The sequence below is a fragment of the Equus quagga genome, chromosome 5 (assembly GCF_021613505.1).
Source record: "Equus quagga isolate Etosha38 chromosome 5, UCLA_HA_Equagga_1.0, whole genome shotgun sequence".
NCBI lineage: Eukaryota > Metazoa > Chordata > Mammalia > Perissodactyla > Equidae > Equus > Equus quagga.
The window spans coordinates 58906272-58924849 of record NC_060271.1 but is presented as its reverse complement, the minus strand read 5'-3'; the positions used below and the strand labels follow the sequence as shown (position 1 = coordinate 58924849).

Genomic DNA, 18578 nt, shown 5'->3' with positions numbered 1-18578 from the left:
GATAACCAAATGGTATTTTTAGAACTGCCTTGCAGTTTCTCTGTGTAAACCTTTCCTCTGATACATGGTTTAATCCTCACATTCAGCCTCGTTTAAGATTTGCAGAGTGCTATATTTACTTGACTTTCATTGAAGTTTCAGGGCTTTTCAGAATGCTGCTCCAAGAAATCTGATGAATACTGAACTCTAGAATTTATGCCTTACAAGGCTTAAATACTGATATGTTTGTAGGCTTTCTCATGACTTATTTTCCTCCTTTTTTTTCTAGACTATCTAGGGCAAAGCAGCTAAAAACTCCCTTGGAATTGGTGTCAGGAAGTTGTTTTTTTTTCATTAGTAAACTTTATTTTTTAGAGTACTTTTAGATTCATACCAAAATGGAGCAGAAAGGACAGCGAGTTCCCATGTACCCCTCAGAATGTCTTGTGATTGTGCCCTTGTAACCTTTCAAGGACGGAGGGGAGGATTCTCCTTTTTAGAGAAGTAATAAGTTTCTCAGCTGAATTGACAGCCTTCATTGATCAGATGGATGGTGAGGGGGTCACGCTGCCCACCTCAGTCTGTGTCTTGGGTGAGCTTGGGCCTGGCTCTGAGCAGAGAGTCACTGTGTCTAGGAGATGTCATTGGCAGGCCCAGATCTAATTCCTGGGGAAGACTTCCCGCTGCTCACAGCCTCAGGCTGTGTCATTCTCTGGGAAGAATGTGTAATTTAAAGATTTAAATTCTAACTCCTGCCTTTTCAAGACATTGTTGGCTTTGTATCTCATTGACCCTTAGCAAGGCCTAGCGTCACTTAATTTTAACTCAGTAACTTGTCATCTACAAAGCCTTCACACACACTCTTTCTTAATTGAGATTTGCAGCAAACTTCTAAGGTGGGCACTTCTTCCCCACTTCGTGACCCAGGACTTGGGCTCAGAGTCGTGCTGTTTGGTGGTTAGGGGTGGAGATGGGGTTCTCCATGCACTCTGCTCCAGGCCTGGTGTCTCCTGAAGGGGGCATGTCTGCCACTGGGGGGTAGATGTAAGCCTTACATCTGAAGAGTTAGATCTATACTTAAATCTTTAGTTCAACATATTATGCGTAGTAAATTTAAGTGAAAACATTTATTTAAAGGAAAACCTATCAACAGCAGTACCAGTTCATGGTAGAAGTCATGACCCCTGAGTGCCTGCCATTCAGGAAAAAATGTAGTGTCTGCGCTAACTCTGCAAGATGGCCAGAGTGGAAGTCACAGGCTTGCTGTCTGTGCAGCCTTGCTATTGTCCACAGACTGATTTGGGGTCAGATGGCCCTCTTCTCTGAACCTTGCCATCCTCACTGAGACTGGGAGTGATGCTTTCCCTGTGGCTGGGGCAGCCTTTGTGGTGAGGAGCAAATGACAGGGAGGAATACACACAATTCAGACCATTTTGGGCATCCCACCAGTGTAGCATAGTAGATCGGGGGTGAGGGGTGGGGAGGGGGCCGTATCCGGGAGAGGGGGGACACCCAAGTGCCCAGAGTTTGTGATTCGCTTGAGATCTGATAGGTGAATTAAACCCGGAAGCCAACCAAGAGCCCAAGGGCTCTGACTCTGCGTTAGTTGGGTTTCCATGACATTTCTCTGCCTCTCATTTGTGGTTGATGAATGTGCTGATGCACCAGGTACTGCTTAACTGAGCGATGCTGGGAGAGCTTTCAGCTGCATTGCTCTTATGAGCTTTGGCCCAATGCAGGATGTCTCGGCCTGATCCAGAACTTCATTTGTCTTCATATATCGTGCTTGCTTTCTTCCTGTATAGTATTCTGGAGAGAGGTGAATGTGTTCACACTTGCCTGATGGGTATGCATCTGGCCCCTTCAAGAACGTAGTCCTCACTGAACCCTGGTGATGGTGAGGCGGGCTCGGCGAGCTGAGGAGTTGAAAGAAAGATTTCTTGGACTCTCAAGGTCTGGTAGCAGTAGTCTTCTTTTATTCAGAGAATAGCATGGAGACAGGACCCATGGGCAGTGAAGGGCTGCAAGCATGGGGACAGGACCCATGGGCAATGAAGAGCTGCAGTGTGTTGAGGGTTAGGGCTAAATTTATAAGGTGTGGGTATGTGACTTATTTTTACTAGACGAAGGAAAGATCATGTAAAAAGTCATTAAAATGGTATCAGTGCAGCTGGGGTCTGGTTATTGTGTAGTCGTATAACTTGAGATATGAATCGTGTCATATAGACTGGCATGCAGGCCAGGACACCTTGAGCTTCTCTCCCTGGGGCAGCCTTGATCCACATCAGTGGGGCCGAATGATAGTTCTGGGGGTGTTAGATGATACATATCTGGGACTGGCTGAGTTCTCCAGAGGACGTTCCGTCTGGTGGAGGCCTGCCACTCTGGCTCTCCCGTTAGTGTCCTGGCCTGCACGGAAGGAGGCAGGGCCTGGAGTGGGCTGGTAACGGGGGCCTTGAGGTGGCTTGGAGGAGGTAGCTGCTACATGCTCCCTTCCAGTTTTTAGTTTTTCTACGGATTTCTTCTAGTAGAAAATGGGAAAAGTTTTGAAAAATGAATTATTTAAAATTTTATTTTATTTTTTGAAAGGTGAATTTTGAAGGCATACTTTCCCTGATCTCTTTATTACCCAGCTGCCAAGAATGTTAAAGAGATGTGAAAGCACAGTAGAGATTTTAATTAGTTTTCACTGTCACTGCTCTTGGTGATGGTGATTTTACATGTGTTATGTGACAGGGAGATGCTTTATGGGGGCCTTTGTTCTCAACGTGTTCTCTATGTTTTCAGAACTCATCTGAAAATTTTGGAGAAAAATAAATAACGGCAAAAGTACCTCTTGACATTTTTCTTATAGTTACACAGATATCCCAACTCGTTAGCATTCTTTTTCTAAATGAAAGCACAACTGGCTTAGGCATCTTTCTGGAGCAAGGCCACAGTGAAAGAAAGGGAAGATGGTTCTGGCAGTTTTTCGTGAGCGGTCCCTACTGCACAGGTTAGAGTGAGGTCGTCTGGGAAAGCCCACTTAAAGGTGAAGGAGGGCCCTGGTGTTGAGGTATTTGCTGATAGATCTGAAATTGCTTGGCCTCTTGAATTACCAAGTGGTTTTAGTTCACTTTGTGGTTGTCAGCATTGCTGGGTTTTATTTTTTATTTGCAGAATTGAATAGTGCTTCCTTCAGAGCTAGTGAGCATGTCCTGACTTTAGGTTTAGTTGTGCTGGTGACAAAATGACCTTTGGAACCCCCAGGAGACCTGCCGGGACCAAGAGAGTTGTCCTTTATGAGTTGGTTGTAGATGCTGTCTGTCTGTTCTGTGGTGGGTGCCTTCCCGGCCCAGCATTACGAGGCCTCAGCTGGTTTGTATCAAGTAAGCAAGAGGTTTGTTTTCGAAAGCCCAGTAGGAGAGTTGAAGGGAGTACCAAGACTTTTCAGATTTATTTGAACAATCAAAGTTCTAGAGAGTTCTTCATTGCCTACTAGCTGAAGCCCAGCTCTGTGGTCTGGTATCAGTGGTTACCCAGCATTGACCCTGTGCTGGCTCTCCAGCCCATTCTCTCTGTCCCTTAGAACACTGGGCTTCCCTGTTCCATGAATTAATTGTCCCTGAGCATGCCTGTACCTTTTGAAGTCACATCTGTCCACACTACATCTAGATCATCTTTGGCCAGATTTAAGGTTTCTTCCTCCCCTCCCTTATAGCCTGGGGCATGTGTTCCATTTTGTCTTGGTGTTGTCTTGTCTGAATGTTTTACTTCATTGTTATGCTGTTGGGTCCTTTCAGGCAGGGACCACTTCTGACTCACCTGTGCATCCCCTGTAAGTACTTGACTTGGCACCTGTTGAACAGATGGTTGAACAACTACAATTCCAGTTCCCATGTTCCCATGAACACTCTTGCAGGGCATTGGGCCAGGCTTGCCAGCTAAGGACAGAAACACCCCCAGAGCTGTTCTCTGTCCTCTGTGCCTCGTCCCTCCAATGTTGGCCTGGTCTTCCCAGTTGGTTGGGGAGAGGTGCCATGGCAGATGTTGCTGTTAAGTGTGAGGACACTGAGTGTCAGATAGTGCCTCTCCCTGCCTAGTTGAGCTCCCTCACTTGCAGCACTGCTGGGCAGCTTTGAGCACCGTCTGAAGAGATACATGGGCCTCAGAATCACTCTAGTGACTCTCTTTTTAAATTGCTTTTCTTGGGTTTTCATCATTCCTGGCACTGTCAGCTTTGCAATAAGAGCTGTGTGTGGTCAGGCTACCATGGGAGAGGCCCCTGGAAGGCCTCCTGTGAGGGTTCTCTTTGCCCTGATCAGGAGGACACTCCAGACCACCCTGTGAGAGGCTACCTGTGAAGGGGAAACACTGATTAGTGGTGGAGCCATGGGACCCCTCCTCACTTCTGCCCCCTCACCCCACCTCAGCTCTGACAGGGCCCCACTGGGAGGGAAGGATTGGGAACGGCTGACTGGGAGGGCGTCCTGGGGAGGTATCCTGACTTCTCCGGTTTGGCCGTGTCCTCTCCTCCTTGCACAGATGCACAGATGAGGTAAGGGAAAGAAAGGACTCTCTCCTTCGTCCCAGTCTAACCTCCCAGCCGGTTAGCCAGAGCTGGTTTCTGATATTGGTGCTATCACATCACGTCCTTGGAGAGAAAAAAGAAAAACAAAACAACACAACAGCCTAAAAAAACCCCCGAAACCAACACAACTGAGTAGCTGAAGCTCTACAACTCTCTGTCTAGAGAGGTCTCATGTAAAAGTCAGGACTGCTTGCTTTTTATTTTTATGTGAGAATGTGGAACACTGAAGTCCTTTGAGTCTCCTCTATGTGGTGCACCCAACAGTGACTGGTTAAAACGGTATTCCAGTTTTGCAGCTAAAGTAAGCAGATGGTATACCACTTTGCCAGAGATTTACATATAGTAAAGCTTGCAAAATGTGCGACCCACTTTATGTTTCCGAGGTACGTAGAAGACCAAGGCTTCACTCCCCGATGCTGGTTTGTTGGTGTGGAAGCTAAAATTGGACTAGTTGGGTGCTGCCCACTGAGGCCTTGGGCAGATTGGCTCCAGTCTCCTGTTGCACTGCCTTGTTCCAGAAATAGCTTTGTCTTCCTGGCATTTCATTGATCTGTGGTGGTTGCTTTGCACTTATTGCCCTTTATGGAATTGTGTTGCTGCTCAGAAAATTTTATATTCTCTCATGAATCCAACTTTGACACTTTTGAATTAGAAAACAAACCTTCCTGGTGATTATAAAAGTAAAGTGAACCCACCCAACTCAAGTCTTCTGAAGCCCCTGGAACTTTCAAATTATTGTCAGTCCTGCTCTGTCAGTGGTAGTCTAGAAGGAAATAACGTATTTGGAGAGAAGCTGTAAGTGCCTCTTCAGGCCCTTGCACCATCCTCTGAAGGAGCTGGGGTGAGGACAGCGAGGGGTTTGGCTGGATTGGAAACTGCATGATGCGATGCCAGCACACAGCTGCCAGAACATGAAGTAAGCCTGAGGCCATCTTACTCGATAAGCCCTAGGAGCTGGATCTCTTTTCCCAAACCTCCATTAGCATGGAGTTTTGAAAGTTGCTTGGGTATTGAAGTACTGCACTAATAATTTGTTTTCTAGTACACAAAACCAAAGCCTGGCTTCACGGTTGCTCACTGACCTCACATAAACCAGAACGCGGAGCTCCCCATTCTGAAAAGGCTTTGGCAGCACTGTGCCCATATCTGACCAACCCCTCTGGGAGCCGGTGTGGGGGCCCAGCTTCCCCTCCAAGAGTGCACTTTGCTGTTAGGTTTGTGAAAAGGTGCCAGACAGGTCCTTGGGACTGTAGGTCGCCTTAGTAGGCTGACCTTGGTCAAGGTCTGTGTTTCCTCACATTGGACCTGCCGTTTTTGTGTGTCCATCCATTGCCCAAGTGGCTCACTTTCCCTGCAGTGCTTCCCTTGACAAACCTGAGAGAGGACGTGGGAGTCTTTATAAGGAGAGGGAGGATGCTTATTTTGTTGCTGAATTGTGGGGTGTGTGTCACCAGTGTGAACTGGGGGACAAGGTGGTAACTGTTTCCCAAAGCACCTTGACACAGTCTTCACTTATTAAACCACGATATTCCACAGAATGAGTAAAACCTGTTGGAAATTGTAAAGAGAACGGAATGACAAAAAAAAAACAAAGTAGTCATACAAAAAGAGCAGAGGAACCCCTGCTAATGGGGTTAACGAGTCACCATAGAAACTAGGTCCTGAGTCATGACTTGCTGGTTCAGGGGTGGGTACGTTTCCCATTCCACCTTCCTGTTGAAATATACAGTATTTATATAAGCACTATCTCCACCATCAGAAATTCAGAACATTATGTACATACTTTTTACTTTCGTATTAGTTGGTATTTTTGACTAGGTTGTGTCTGTTTATCCTGTTCACAAATTTTTGTGTTTTTTAAAATTTTATTTTGAAATATTTTGATGAAAATATTTCAAGGTGCTTAATTTCAGCTTAGGAAAGGAAGTCAAACACGAATGATGCAAGAAAAGAAGCTGCTGCCATCCTAAAGTTCTCTCTTGTGCCTTCTCTGGAGGAGCCATTTCCTCTCTGGTGTCTCATGTTGCTTAATGTGAGAGCTGGAGATTAGGTCAGAGACTGAGGAACCTGAGGGGCACTTGTAGTGTGCGTGGGGTGGAGAGGGAAATATTGTTTAGTGTGTCTTGGATCTGAGATGTTTTCTTTTAGGGGGTCCTGAAAAGGGATGGCAGGCAGAAAATAATATTCTAATAAACCTTGTTAGATTAAAATAAGATATGTGAAAGTGCTTAAAAAAATGAACTCTACAAGTGAAAAAGAGTGTGCTTTCTATTAGCATTTGGTCGTAGCTTGAATTAACGTGCCCTGTGCTCTGTTTTGCCTGCTGGAAAGAGTTTTGGACTAGTAAGGCCTGTTTTTGGGTTCTGACTTCCCTCTGTAGCTCATGGCCCTCAAGAGCACCTCTACTCTTGTGAGCCTGGCTCCTATCTGTGAAACTACCACCCAGAAATGAGGCACGAGGACTGAGCAAGCCAGGGGGAGTGGATGTGGATGGCATTTGTGAGCCATGTTGTCATTGCTCACCTCATACTCCTCCAGTGAGGTTTTCTACCTGAGAAGATCTCTAGACAAGGTGTTCCTATGCGTGGAGATCAGATGAGGCAGGTTGAGTGGCCAGAAGGCATCTTGGGCTGGGCGGTTCTTGGTCTCCTCCTCTCTTGACCTTCTCCCATGGGTTGGAAGCATGATGAGAAATTTGGTCCTTTACATGAATCCACAGCAGATGTTGATTAAGTCGAGGAGGAGCATGACGCTGTAAGTAGACTGAGGGGAGGAGTGATGGGTGGGAAAGACAGAAGGCTGCTCTTCACAAAGGAAGTGTCAGGGGCAGCAGCTTGAGTTTGCACCTACCATGGCCCGCAGAGTGACCACTCCACTGAGGGGACTCAAGGAAGGTAATTGGCGTTTTCAGTCTTGCATTTTTACACAGCGAGCCATAAAGCTGTGTTTTGCACTGTTTTCCTGTAACTCTTGATTTCATGCAAAAGAGCTAAACATGTTGGAGGGCCCTGCCATCTGGGATCCGTAGACTCCCTGTTCACAGTCCAGGGAGGTGTTGCCGCATCTCTGCTCCTCTGCCCTCCTCGACAACTCACTTTTTTGGGGAATGGTGGCTGCTGGCCACTGTTATTTTGACAAAATAGCTGCTGGGTGGACTAAAGTGGCCATTGTGGGCATTTCTGGTTAAATTAATGTAAATGTGAGTTCATTTGTGTTGAAATTTTGTTTGTCGTTAATTTATAAATCCTTTTAGTTTTATAGTAATTTAAGAGCTCCAAAGAAAAAGAGTTTATACTTAATTTTATGTTTATATTGCCTATTTTAAACAATATAAAGAAGATTTAGTTAACTCTGGGAGTTCTTTGCCTTCTCTCTTTGAAGTATAAGAAAGATTTGCTATAAGATCTCTTCTTTTGGCTGCTACAAGTTGTGATGAATTGAGATGGTTCTTTCCAGCCTCCCCGCTGACTCTTTTTGTGGGAACTCTGCCCCACCAAGCTCATGGTTCTCATGGGAGCATGCATGCCGCGATGTGACCCCAGCTCTCCGGCTGAGGGCACCTGGCCCAGGTTAGTCTCTTGGATTACCTTCCACGGAGAAGTGGACGGGAGACTCAGAATCCATGCATTCGCCCTCTTCAGTGGCTAGAGCTGGAGAGTTTAAAGTTGGGGGCTGTCGGCTGCCTTGACGCCACCATGTGCACAGGTTCATTTGCAGGGAGGAGGGAGAATGATATGGGTGAGCAGAGCAGAGCTGAGAAGAGTTGTCTGTGCTGCAGGCATTGGGGTACAGGGCCAGCTCAGCCATATTCCTGCTCAAGTTTTGTAAGTCAGTCCAGAACCCTTATGGCAAACATGGCTTTTTGCTTAAACTCATCTGAACTGGGTTTTCCAACCTGCAGCATAAGTGTCCTGGCTGTCAAGTACAGTGTTTTGGCTTGGATAGCAGGAGTACCCAGAATCTGCCCTAACTGTGACAGCCTCGTCACTGAACCCCCAAGGTCTGAGGGGATGGAAACACTGTCAGAGCAATATGCAGAGGGAGTTCTGTATCTGGGGTGTGAGCCACCGCCCCTGGGAGGGCACCCCCCTCTTTGCACTGTGAGCCCAAGGAGCCTTGAGCAGCTGTGGCCACACTTACACTCCATTCCCTTAGTTGAAAGGACAGACCCCTCCCAAAGGCAGGCGGAGGAGAGAAGCAGAGTCTGGGGTGGTCGCTGGAGGAGGTCAGGGTCCAGCTCCCAGGTGGCCAGCTCTGGGTAGGGGGAGGTAGAAGCAGGCACCGGCCAGGCTTTACAGCCTTGGGTTTGGATGGGAATAGAAAAGGGAAGTGAAAGAACAGACTCAGGCAATGAATGGGGCACACCCAGCCCAGTGTTGGGGCTTAGAGTCCCTACCTAGCCCTGGAGGAGCCAGAGAGTTCTTCTAGCTGCATCTCCTGGAACCAAGCTTGGAGTAAGTGCCCTGGGGGTGGGTGCATCTGGATCTGCGATGACAGCTTCTTTCATTGCCTGGGGGGTCTTTATGAAGCCCCACTCAGAGATAAGCTGACCCACAGGTCAGAGGGAAGCCACTGTCCTCATCTCTTTGGCTGTTGGTCTTCTGGGAACTGCATGTCTTCATTGTCAGTGGGAGTTGGTAAACACAGGATGGTTTCCTCGGTTGTTTTACACACCTATTTGGAAATTTCTGTGTACTACTGGGAGGCCTTCCTGGCCAACATACAGGCGAACTTTCAGTTAATTATGTGAGGGTTTTGAGTGGCTGAATTGACAATGGAGCAAGGCCTGAGACTTGTGAGCATCATGGAGATTTCTGGGAGAGAGAAGAACGGTGTTGACACTGGTGTGCGTTGTCTTAGTACCAACAGGCAGCTCTTACAGTGGACAGTGCTCAGTGCAGTGTTTCCATTTCTTTGTTTGTTTGTGGTATTCTGGGAAACTTATGTGATAATCAAATGACAAAAGCAGCCTGGTGCATGGGAGTGGGAGGAGTAACATATAAGAACACTAGGTCGATTCCCCTCAAGAAACAGCCTCCACCCGGGGCTCCCCTGCCTGGGAAGAAGGGAACAGCAGGCCAGCTCATCACACAGGGGAGGGTTTCAGAAGAGGTTTCCCCAGCACCAGTGTGGCCCTCAGAGTGTCCACCATTGTTTTTTTGGTTACATTTCTTGTGATGCATTTCTTGACCAGGCCTCCATGTCCATCTTTGTGTCTCTAAGGCCTGGTCCCTGAGAGCCCCTCACTTTGGTTGAAGAGATTGTCAGTTTATAGAGCACAACAGCGTGCAGTGTAGAAGCAAGAAAGAGCAGGTGCTTGAGGAAAGCGGCTGAAGTGGGGGTGTGGGAAGGCTTGTTCTAGCAGAGGGGGCCAGAGGACCCTCCCACCTGCAGCTGCTGCTCGCACTTCCCTCACGTCACATCTGCTTATTAGTAACACGTCTTTCTCGTCCCTCAGATCTGAGCGCCCAGGCCCGGGGTTGGCACCCGTGTTGCTCAGCACAAACACTTTTAAGCACTTTTTTCAGGGCGACTTACTTTCAAACTAGTTCCTACAGAAAATCCCCTGAAGTTTCATGGACTGTAGATGAGCCACAAGGGGCTGGGCTGTGGTTTTTAGGTAGGAGGTGAGGGGGCTGCCCTCCGTTGTCCTCTGAGGAAGAGCAGCCTCACAGAGGGCGGCCAGCCAGGAGGTCTGAGCAACAGGGGACCAGGGTGGGAGCCAGAGGAAGACGCTGATGGAACAGTTCATGGGCCTCGCCAGTGTGGGGTGGAGACAGACGAGGGGGCTGCAGAGGGATTGGTCGGAAGCCAGGCGGCATGTCTCGGGTGCTGAGGCAGGTTGAAGTCTGGATCTGTGGGGAAGATAGAGCAGACAGAATTCCTGATGCATCGGGTGTGAGAGGAGGAGGAATCCAGGAGCCTGCTGATTTTGTTTCTTGGCTGGGGCGAGTGGAAGGATGGTTCTGCCGTTGACTGAGATCGGAAAACCACGGGGCTGAGGCGGGAGCTGGAACACTCTGGGCTTGTCCTGCTCAGAGGCACATGCCCCTGCCCGTTGTTTAGAGGGGTATCTGCAGGCCCACCCAAGGTGCCTGACTCCTCCACTGGAGTCGGAGATGTACATTTGCATCTGGGTTAAGGCATTAATGTTATATCAGCTACCGTATTCATTAAACTAATGAGCCAGGTGAGTTAATTAAATTGAGTGAACCCAGTGCCCCTGCTTCCCTTGTTCAGTGTCACAAGCAGAGAACAGGGCTTGGGGACACAGGAAGCAGGAGGTAAAGATTGAATGTCTCCTGCTGAGCAGAGGCCGAGTGGGGCCCTGGGTTGGGTTGTTGCGTCGTTTGTCTCTGCAGGTGAGAATGTACACCAGCTGCGGCACATTCTTATCTTCCCGGGCTTGGCTTTCTCAGGCACATTTCTTTCCTGCATTTAGACTGCGTTGGGCAGTGTTCTGGGTTGGAGCTTTACTCAAAATGAACTTCTCTCTCCTGGCCCGAGGCCCTCTGCAGATGCAGGAAGTAAGAGAGAGCTGGGTCCCGCTCCGAAGGGGAGGGAGGAAGTGGGCCTCCCTACAGGCTTTCTCCAGCCCAGGGGGAACTTGGTGCCACCTCTTAAGAACAGGATCCTAATGGACCTCCGGTCCCCAGACACAGAGCAGCCACCTTTCTTCTCTTGGGGGCTGCGACGGGATCTCCTTCCACCCTCTCCTCTCTGACTGGGGGGCTGTGGATTCCTTCCAGGAGCGGGTGGATCCTCATTTTACCCGTGAGGAAACCAAGGCCTTGAAAGGGAACATGGCTCCGCCCGGCCCGCCCCATGGCATAGTGGTTGGGTTCCTGTGCTCTGCTTTCGCAGCTGGGATTCGGATCCCAGGCTCGGACCTATACACCGCTTGTCAAGCCAGCTGTGGTGACAACCCACATACGAGATAGAGGAAGTTTGGCATGGAATGTTAGCTCAGGGCCAATCTTCCTCACACACACAACAAAACAACAAGTGCAGTGTGGGACTAGGTGCGTGACGGGTTAGGGAAAGCCAGGGAGAGAAACTCGCATATCTGCCACCTCTGTGCACCAGGCTCTCGTGGGTGTCGTACGTGTTTCTTTACATGTGTGCTTGCCCCTCAGTGCATGCCAGTGAGTAGGTGTTGTTATTCCTGTTTTACAGATTGTGAAACTGAGGCAGAGAGAAGCTCAGTAGCTCTTGCACAGTCACTTGTAGAGGAGGAGGGATCTGAGTGACTTTAACTGAGCAGGTGCCTGGACTCCACTAACTAGCAGCTCTGGGCCTCTGCAGGTTGACGCAAGGGTCCAGGCCTCAGAAGGCAGGTGTTGAGAGCCCTCTGGACAGAGTGTCCCAGGCCTGCTGGGCTTGGGGCCAGAGCATAGGAGGGCCAAGACCAAGGCCTTACCTCTGTTCCCCTTCCCTCGAGCTGCCCAGGTGCCCTCCACCCTTGTCTTTGTTCCTGGGGCGTCTGGCCTTTCCTGCCCAGTGAATATCTGAGCCTTCGAGGCAGGCAGCATTCCTTGCTTTTTGTGGTCGGGAGACATATTTGACTTTGCTTCAAAGATTAAGATCTTTCCTAGGCGGTTGGCTTGTTTGAAGCAGAAAAAAATGAAAGGACTGCTTGCTTCCACTATTCTCAGGCCTTTTAGGGTGGGGAGGGGCACAGAGGGCTGGAGCACCCAATGGGTGAAGAAGTCCCGAAAGTAGGCAAATTAAAATAAAGGAAGGCCTAACTCTGCCTGCCTCCCAGAACCTATCCCTTCGTTCTGCTTTTCGTGACTCATTCCCACCCCACAACCCCTCTCTGCTCTGCATCCGATGGCGGTGTCCTTCGTTCACGTTCTCTGCTTTAACCCTTCTTGGCAGCATTCTCAAGTCTGTCTTATTTAAGGAAGAATGGATTTTAGTGTGTTCTCCTCACCCTAGTAGCCATTCCTCTGTCCACAGCCATTCTGTCATTTTCTTTGCATCGAAAGTTGATTCATAGCATTTAAATTTTTGAGTTGTCAGGCAGAGGCACACATGCATTCATTCATTCCACATATAAGCCGGAGAGATTTTCTGCTGCCATTGGCTATTGTTCTGAAATATTTAGAATCCAGGCCTTCCTGGTCCTTGCCTATGTGCCACATCTTCCTTTGCTGGTGACTGGCCTGGGCAGATGCAGGGAGCAGGATGTGAGCGGTTGACAGTGAGTGTACTGAGCCTGCACACGAGCCGTGCTGCCTTTTCCCTGACATGGAGCCTCTGGTTTGCTGGTCACCCTTGCCTCTGGTCGTTCTGGAGATGCTGTTTCTGTTCATCTGGAGACACTTACCCATCCCTGTTACCACAGCCACCTTGGCTCTGGTCCAGTTTTCGCCATCCGCAGCTGCACCCCACCCCACCCCAGGTTTGGGCCTGCGTCCTGGAGTTGTTGTCATTCTCTTATTTGCTAGGCTTCAAGGAATTGGTGGCCCCGAATCCCAAAAGGTCCCAAAGCCCCTGTTGGGTGCAGACCAGGTCTGGGTGAAGCCCTGGGTAGCCTCAATTCCCAGCGGGCTCTAGGGGGCCATGGGAACAGAGGCTGATTTGGGTGCCATGTGGTAGAGATGTGTCTCTTTCTCTCTGGGTTGGATCGGCAACACTAGGGTTGCCTCAAAGCACCTGCTTTCTCGGCATTGAGGCCAGCTTCCACCAGAGAGTGTGTCTGGGTGGTGAGGCCCAGGCCTAGCCAGGAGATATTGGGGTGACTGGCCCGACCCAGAGTTAAAGAGAGGGCAAAAGATTTGTCTGGTTGACTGCCTGCTGAAGTGGATTTTTCACTTCTCTGTGCTCTTCCCATTTCCTGGATCCTGGCGGTAGTCTCCCTGCCCCTGTGTCTTCCTTTCTCATGAGCTGAGCGTACCTCGTTCGGAGAGCAAAGCATCGTTCTTTCCCAAGCATTGTGCAGTAAGTTTAACTGGTGGTTATAATTTTTATTCTCATCATAACCGTTTATTGAGTGCCTGGTATGTGCGACTTTAGTCAAGGTAACTAATGTTAACTGCTATAACAACCAAGTCCCTAATCTCAGTGGCTTCACACAACAAAAGTTTATTTCTTACGCAAGTTAAGCTCAGTGTAGGTTGTATGTGGAGGAGGGGCAGGGAGCGAGGACTCTGCTCCATGTAGTCTCAGGGACCTAGTTTCCTTCCATCCAGTGACTCCACCTTACCATGGGGCCTTGAATTAACCATTCCATCCCCTGCATCCAGCCAGGAATCTGGGGGTGAGAGAGGGTCAGAGGATCCTGTGAGTGGTTTTCCTATCTCCATCTAAGCTGGTGTGCATCCCTTCTGCACTGTGTCACACAACTTCACCGAACTGGAAGGGTCTGGAGAGAGTCACCTGTCAGTGTGCCTGGAAGAAGGACAAAGCCAGGCCCCGGTGAGCAAGTGTAGGCGGCCACAGACGCTGACGGTTTGTCTGCTCAGTGGGTGTTTGTCTGGAACTAGGCACCAGGAGGATATGGAAGAAGCAAGGAGTTTAAGTCCCACACTCGTGAGACACAAGGTGCCCAGCCAGTCCTCCCACGGTCACACGAGAGGTGCCTTATTGTGAGGCACAGATGGGTGGCCATGTCCGCAGCCTTGGGGAGGAAAGGCCGTCCCAGGACAGGCTGCAGGCGCTAGGGGCAGCTGTCTCTGGGTTGTTACTAGTGGAGGTTTTCGGTGCCGGTGAGCAGTGTGACGCCGCGTCGATCAGCGATTGTGGCTATCCCGGACTTGGGGTTTTGGGAGAAAACTCTTCCTCTTTCTGACTCCCGACGTAGCCTCCTCCGCAGGGCTGCCTCACACTCTGACTCACTCCAGCCTTCCATCTGACTTTCTCTCTTGTGCTGCCGGAGCTTGGAGAGCGGAGGCCGGGGAAGATTTACTCTTAGCCCCCTTGCTGCCCACCCCACAGCCGTGGGGTGGCCTGGGCTGGGGGCGGGGAGAGCGGCTCCAGTTGTGTTTGGGCTTTTTGCTTTGGGTCGGTTCTGATACTTCATCCTTTGTCTCCACGTGACCTTGAGAAAGTCACCCTGTTTGGATGTCAGTGACCTCATCTGTGCAACTCCTTTTTAAGATTATTTTCGCGAGGACCCCAGTGTATAAGACAGATAAAAGTGGAGCTCTGTGGTTAGTCCCTCCCAGCTAACTCCAGCTCAGCAGCCCTGAGAGGTCACTGAGCCGGAGGGGCCTCCAAAACCCTTCCCAGGCCTGAGATGCCTTGTTCTGTGGAGGAGGAGGGCAGGCAGACCTTTCCCAAGACTGGTTCCTTGAGAGGCTGCCGACAGTCATTGCCAGCCCTCACTAATCCCGTGAACCTGTGTGAACATAATTCCTCTCCATCTTGCTTATGCTCCCTTCCATCACCATCTCTCCTGCCCCCACACAGGTGGAAGGAACATTATTGGGTTTGCTGTCGATTTGATGACCTGTGTTCTCTTGTCAAAGGAGGTCACAGGTCCCTCACAGAGTGAGGAGAGGAGCTTCCTTCTTTCTTCTTGCCCCCAAGAAAAAAATGCCATTCCCCTAAACTCCCACACGCTCTCTGTCCTCTTTACGTGTAGTTTTTCTTCCTGATGAGCTCTGGTCTTCAAATGGCAAAAGAGGGACCTTGGGAATATAAGAATCCTTGGCGAATTACCTTAAATTAATGAGACTAATAAAGAAAATCGAATTCAGCTGTGCAAATTAGCTTTCTGTTTTGGGTCTTGATGACTTAAATTTGCAGATCTTAATTAAATTCCCCCAAATAACCATGAAGTGGCTTCTAAGGTCCTTCTGACCTAAAAGCTTCTCTGATCTGTGGACTCTGTCAAGTGTAAAATTAGTCTGTAGATGTTCCCCTTAAAGCATTTCTATCCCCAGAACCTCATCATGCCTATGCTTCCACCGGGGAAGGGGCAGGGGGGTGGAGTGGGCAGGGACCCTGCAAGGGGAGGAGGAAGGGTAGGGAAAGGAAGGGGGTTCAGGAGCCTCCCTTGGGCTAGCAAGATGGCAGAGTACAGCTGTTGCCCTCTGTTGGTGGCATGTCTCCACTGACCCCAGCGATAGGGGGTGACTGCGGCCTCACTAACAAGCTGAGCAGGGCAGCCAGGCAGGGCGATGGAATGCTGGAGACACGCTGGGAAAAGGGTCAAGAGAGAAGAGCTCCTTCCTGGAGTTAATTCATACCCAGGGGGCCGTGTCTGTCTCTGGTCAGCACAGGGTGCAACTTTCAGTGACGTGAGAGGATGGCAGTAAGCTAAGTAAGGAAACACTTCCCCATGGGCACACCCCCAGACATGGCCGTCGTCTTGATGTGGTCTCCTTGCCTCTGTGTTGTATCTTTTTAAATGACTGTAAGCAGGGAGAGGAATATTTCGTTAAAAATATGCATGATGCAGAACTGACGTGAATATTTTTTCATGCTATCTTGTCTTTATTATAGTCATTAAAAATTAAACTTTTTATTGAGGTATAAAAATCAGTCATGTACAGCTCGATGCATTTTCACACAGTGAATTCACTTATGGAACCAGCACCCAGATCAGGAGACAGACATCGCCAGAGCCCCACAACCCCCCCCCCCCCCCCCCCCCCCCCCCCCCCGCTGCCCTCCCCAGTCGGTGCTCACCCCCCAAAGATGCCACTCTCCTGACGTCTGACACCACAGACTTGTTTGGCCTGTGCTTGACCTTCATAGAAATGGAATTGCCTAGAAAATGCTCTCGTGTGTCTGACTTTTGCCCTTGACGTCGTCTCTAAGAGTCATCTGTGTTGCTTTGTCCATTCCACTGTTGATGGGCATTTGGCTTGTTTCTAGCTTTTGACTGCTGTGAATCCTGCTCTGAATGTTCTTTACACCTTTTTTGGGTGAGCATAAGTATGCACTTCTGTTAGCAATTCCGCTCTGAATTAATACCAGGTCACAGGGTAGGTATATGTTCAGCCTCAGTAGATGTGGCTGTACCATTTTACACCCCACTAGCAGTGTATCAGTGTTCCGTTTATTCCACATCCTTGCCAACCCTTGGGATTCTCTGTCTTTTTCATTTTAACTATTCTAGTGAGTGTGCAGAGGGATCTCATGGTTATAATTAGCCTTTTACTGATGACTCATGAGGTTGAAGAACTTTTCAATGTTTATTGGCTTTATTGTGATCACTTTAACAGCCATGTAATAGTGTGTCTTAGAGCTGTTACCGAAGGTACTTACCTGTAGCTGAGCATTTAGATTGGTTCCAGGGTTTGTCATTATAAGTAGTGCTAAAGTAATCATCTTTGGACTATTGGCAAGAATTTTGTTATTGTGTACAAATTTTGATAAGTAATGTCAAATTGCTTTCTGAAGTGGTTGTTCCACTCTGAAATGTTATCAACGATGTTGATATAGAGTTTCCTCTAGGTCTGCCAACAAAGCATATTCTCATTAGAAGAACAAACAAACCTCTTTTGGAGGCCTCCTTTAGGTGATTATAGGTGTATTTAGCATTTCTTTAATTATTGTGAATGGGTTTGGCTACATTTCCAGAATGTTTACCACATGTATTCCTCTTTTATGAATTCATACCTTTTGCTGCTGGCATTGTTAGAGTTTTTTGTTAGTTTGTACAAGGACTACTGTAAAATACAGGTATTAGTACTGCAAGTCATTTCCCAGTTTCTTCCCATTTCCTTCCATCTTTTTGATTTGTATGCCTTTTGATGTCAGCAAACTGGTGAGTCTTTCCCTTGGTGACTTCTGTGAATGCCTACCCAGGCCCCTGCCCTCTCTACTGAGGTGCCAGGCCAGAGGTCCCTGGGTGCCCCCCAGGGATGAGTAGGAGCACAGTCTGCACAGGAGACTGTTTATCCGGTCATCTACACTGTAGCCCAGGCCCCAGCAGCTTCAGATGCTTGTGCGCTGGGCACTGAGGTCTGCCCGCATGTCCCCCAGCGATGCTGGGACTGAGTCAGCGCCTGGGTGCCCTGCTCCCCAGAGGGTGCGGGGGACAGGCAGCATCAGCAGGGGTGTAGGAGACTGGTGGAGTTTGCAGAGCCCACTCCCGTTCTTGCACATTTGGTTCTCCCTGCAGCCCCGTGAGATGGGTGCAACTAGCCTCAAAAAGCAGGGCCTCCACTGGGCCCAGCAACTTCTCCCAGGGCCTGATGTTTGTGAGCGGGAAGACTGGCACTCAGATTCTTATCTCTTCGTTTTCCCTAAACCACATCCTAGCTGCCCAGTAAGCTCTGTGGGGCTGGCCCAGGTTCTGCTGGATCACCCCCAAAGGGAGACTAGGAATGTTCACTTTCTGTTTCTCATTCTTTTGGGCTTTGAGCAAAACCTTTGTGGTTTTTTTTTTTTTGAAGATGAAGAAGATTTGCCCTGAGCTAACATCTGTGCCAGTCTTTCTCTGTTTTGTATGTGGGTCACTGCTACAGCGTGGCTGCTAATGAGTGGTGTAGGTCTGTGCCCAGAACTGAACCCAGGCCACCGAAGTGGAGTGCACCAAACTTAACCAGTAGGCCACGGGGCCAGCCCCAAAATCTTTGTTTTTGAGCCAGAAGCTTAGATTGGTGTGTGGAACTCAGGGAAATGTAGTAGCTCTTGGCTTCCCCAAATGTCTAAGCATTGAAATTATAACGCAGGCCTTATAATATACATTCTCAAGCACTTCATGTTTGACCAGCTTGTTAAGTTTATAATTTTCCGTTTTTAGATGATGGATCTGGGCATCCTTCTATGAAGAAATGCCACGTGTCCCTACTGGTCCGAGAACAAACATGTCCAGTAAGTTGCTGGGTGAATTAACTCAAGGGCAGGAACACAGGCCCGTCAGGTGCAAAGGTGTTGACACACTTGAGAAGACAGGGGTGTCTGGATATATGGAGACCTTCGAGAGGGGCGTTTGAATCCAGCCTATTGCTCGGTCTAGTTTTCTTAACTTCTGGAGCTTGGTTCCTTCTAGAGACAGCAGGAAGTGTAGTGTGTTGGAAAAACATGAAACTCACTTCTTGCTGCTTAACCCACTTCTTAGAGCAGA

The 18578-nt window shown here is 49.0% G+C and overlaps 1 protein-coding gene across 10 annotated transcripts in view; it reads left to right on the top strand.

The window, feature by feature from the left end:
* The window catches only part of INPP4A (inositol polyphosphate-4-phosphatase type I A), a 132506-nt gene that overhangs the window by 51834 nt on the left and 62094 nt on the right, over positions 1 to 18578 (top strand). For all 10 annotated transcript variants that reach the window (XM_046660891.1, XM_046660890.1, XM_046660886.1 and 7 more), the window contains exon 2: positions 18255 to 18325. The gene's annotated coding sequence lies outside the window, so the exon portion shown is untranslated. The remainder of the gene's footprint in view (positions 1 to 18254; positions 18326 to 18578) is intronic.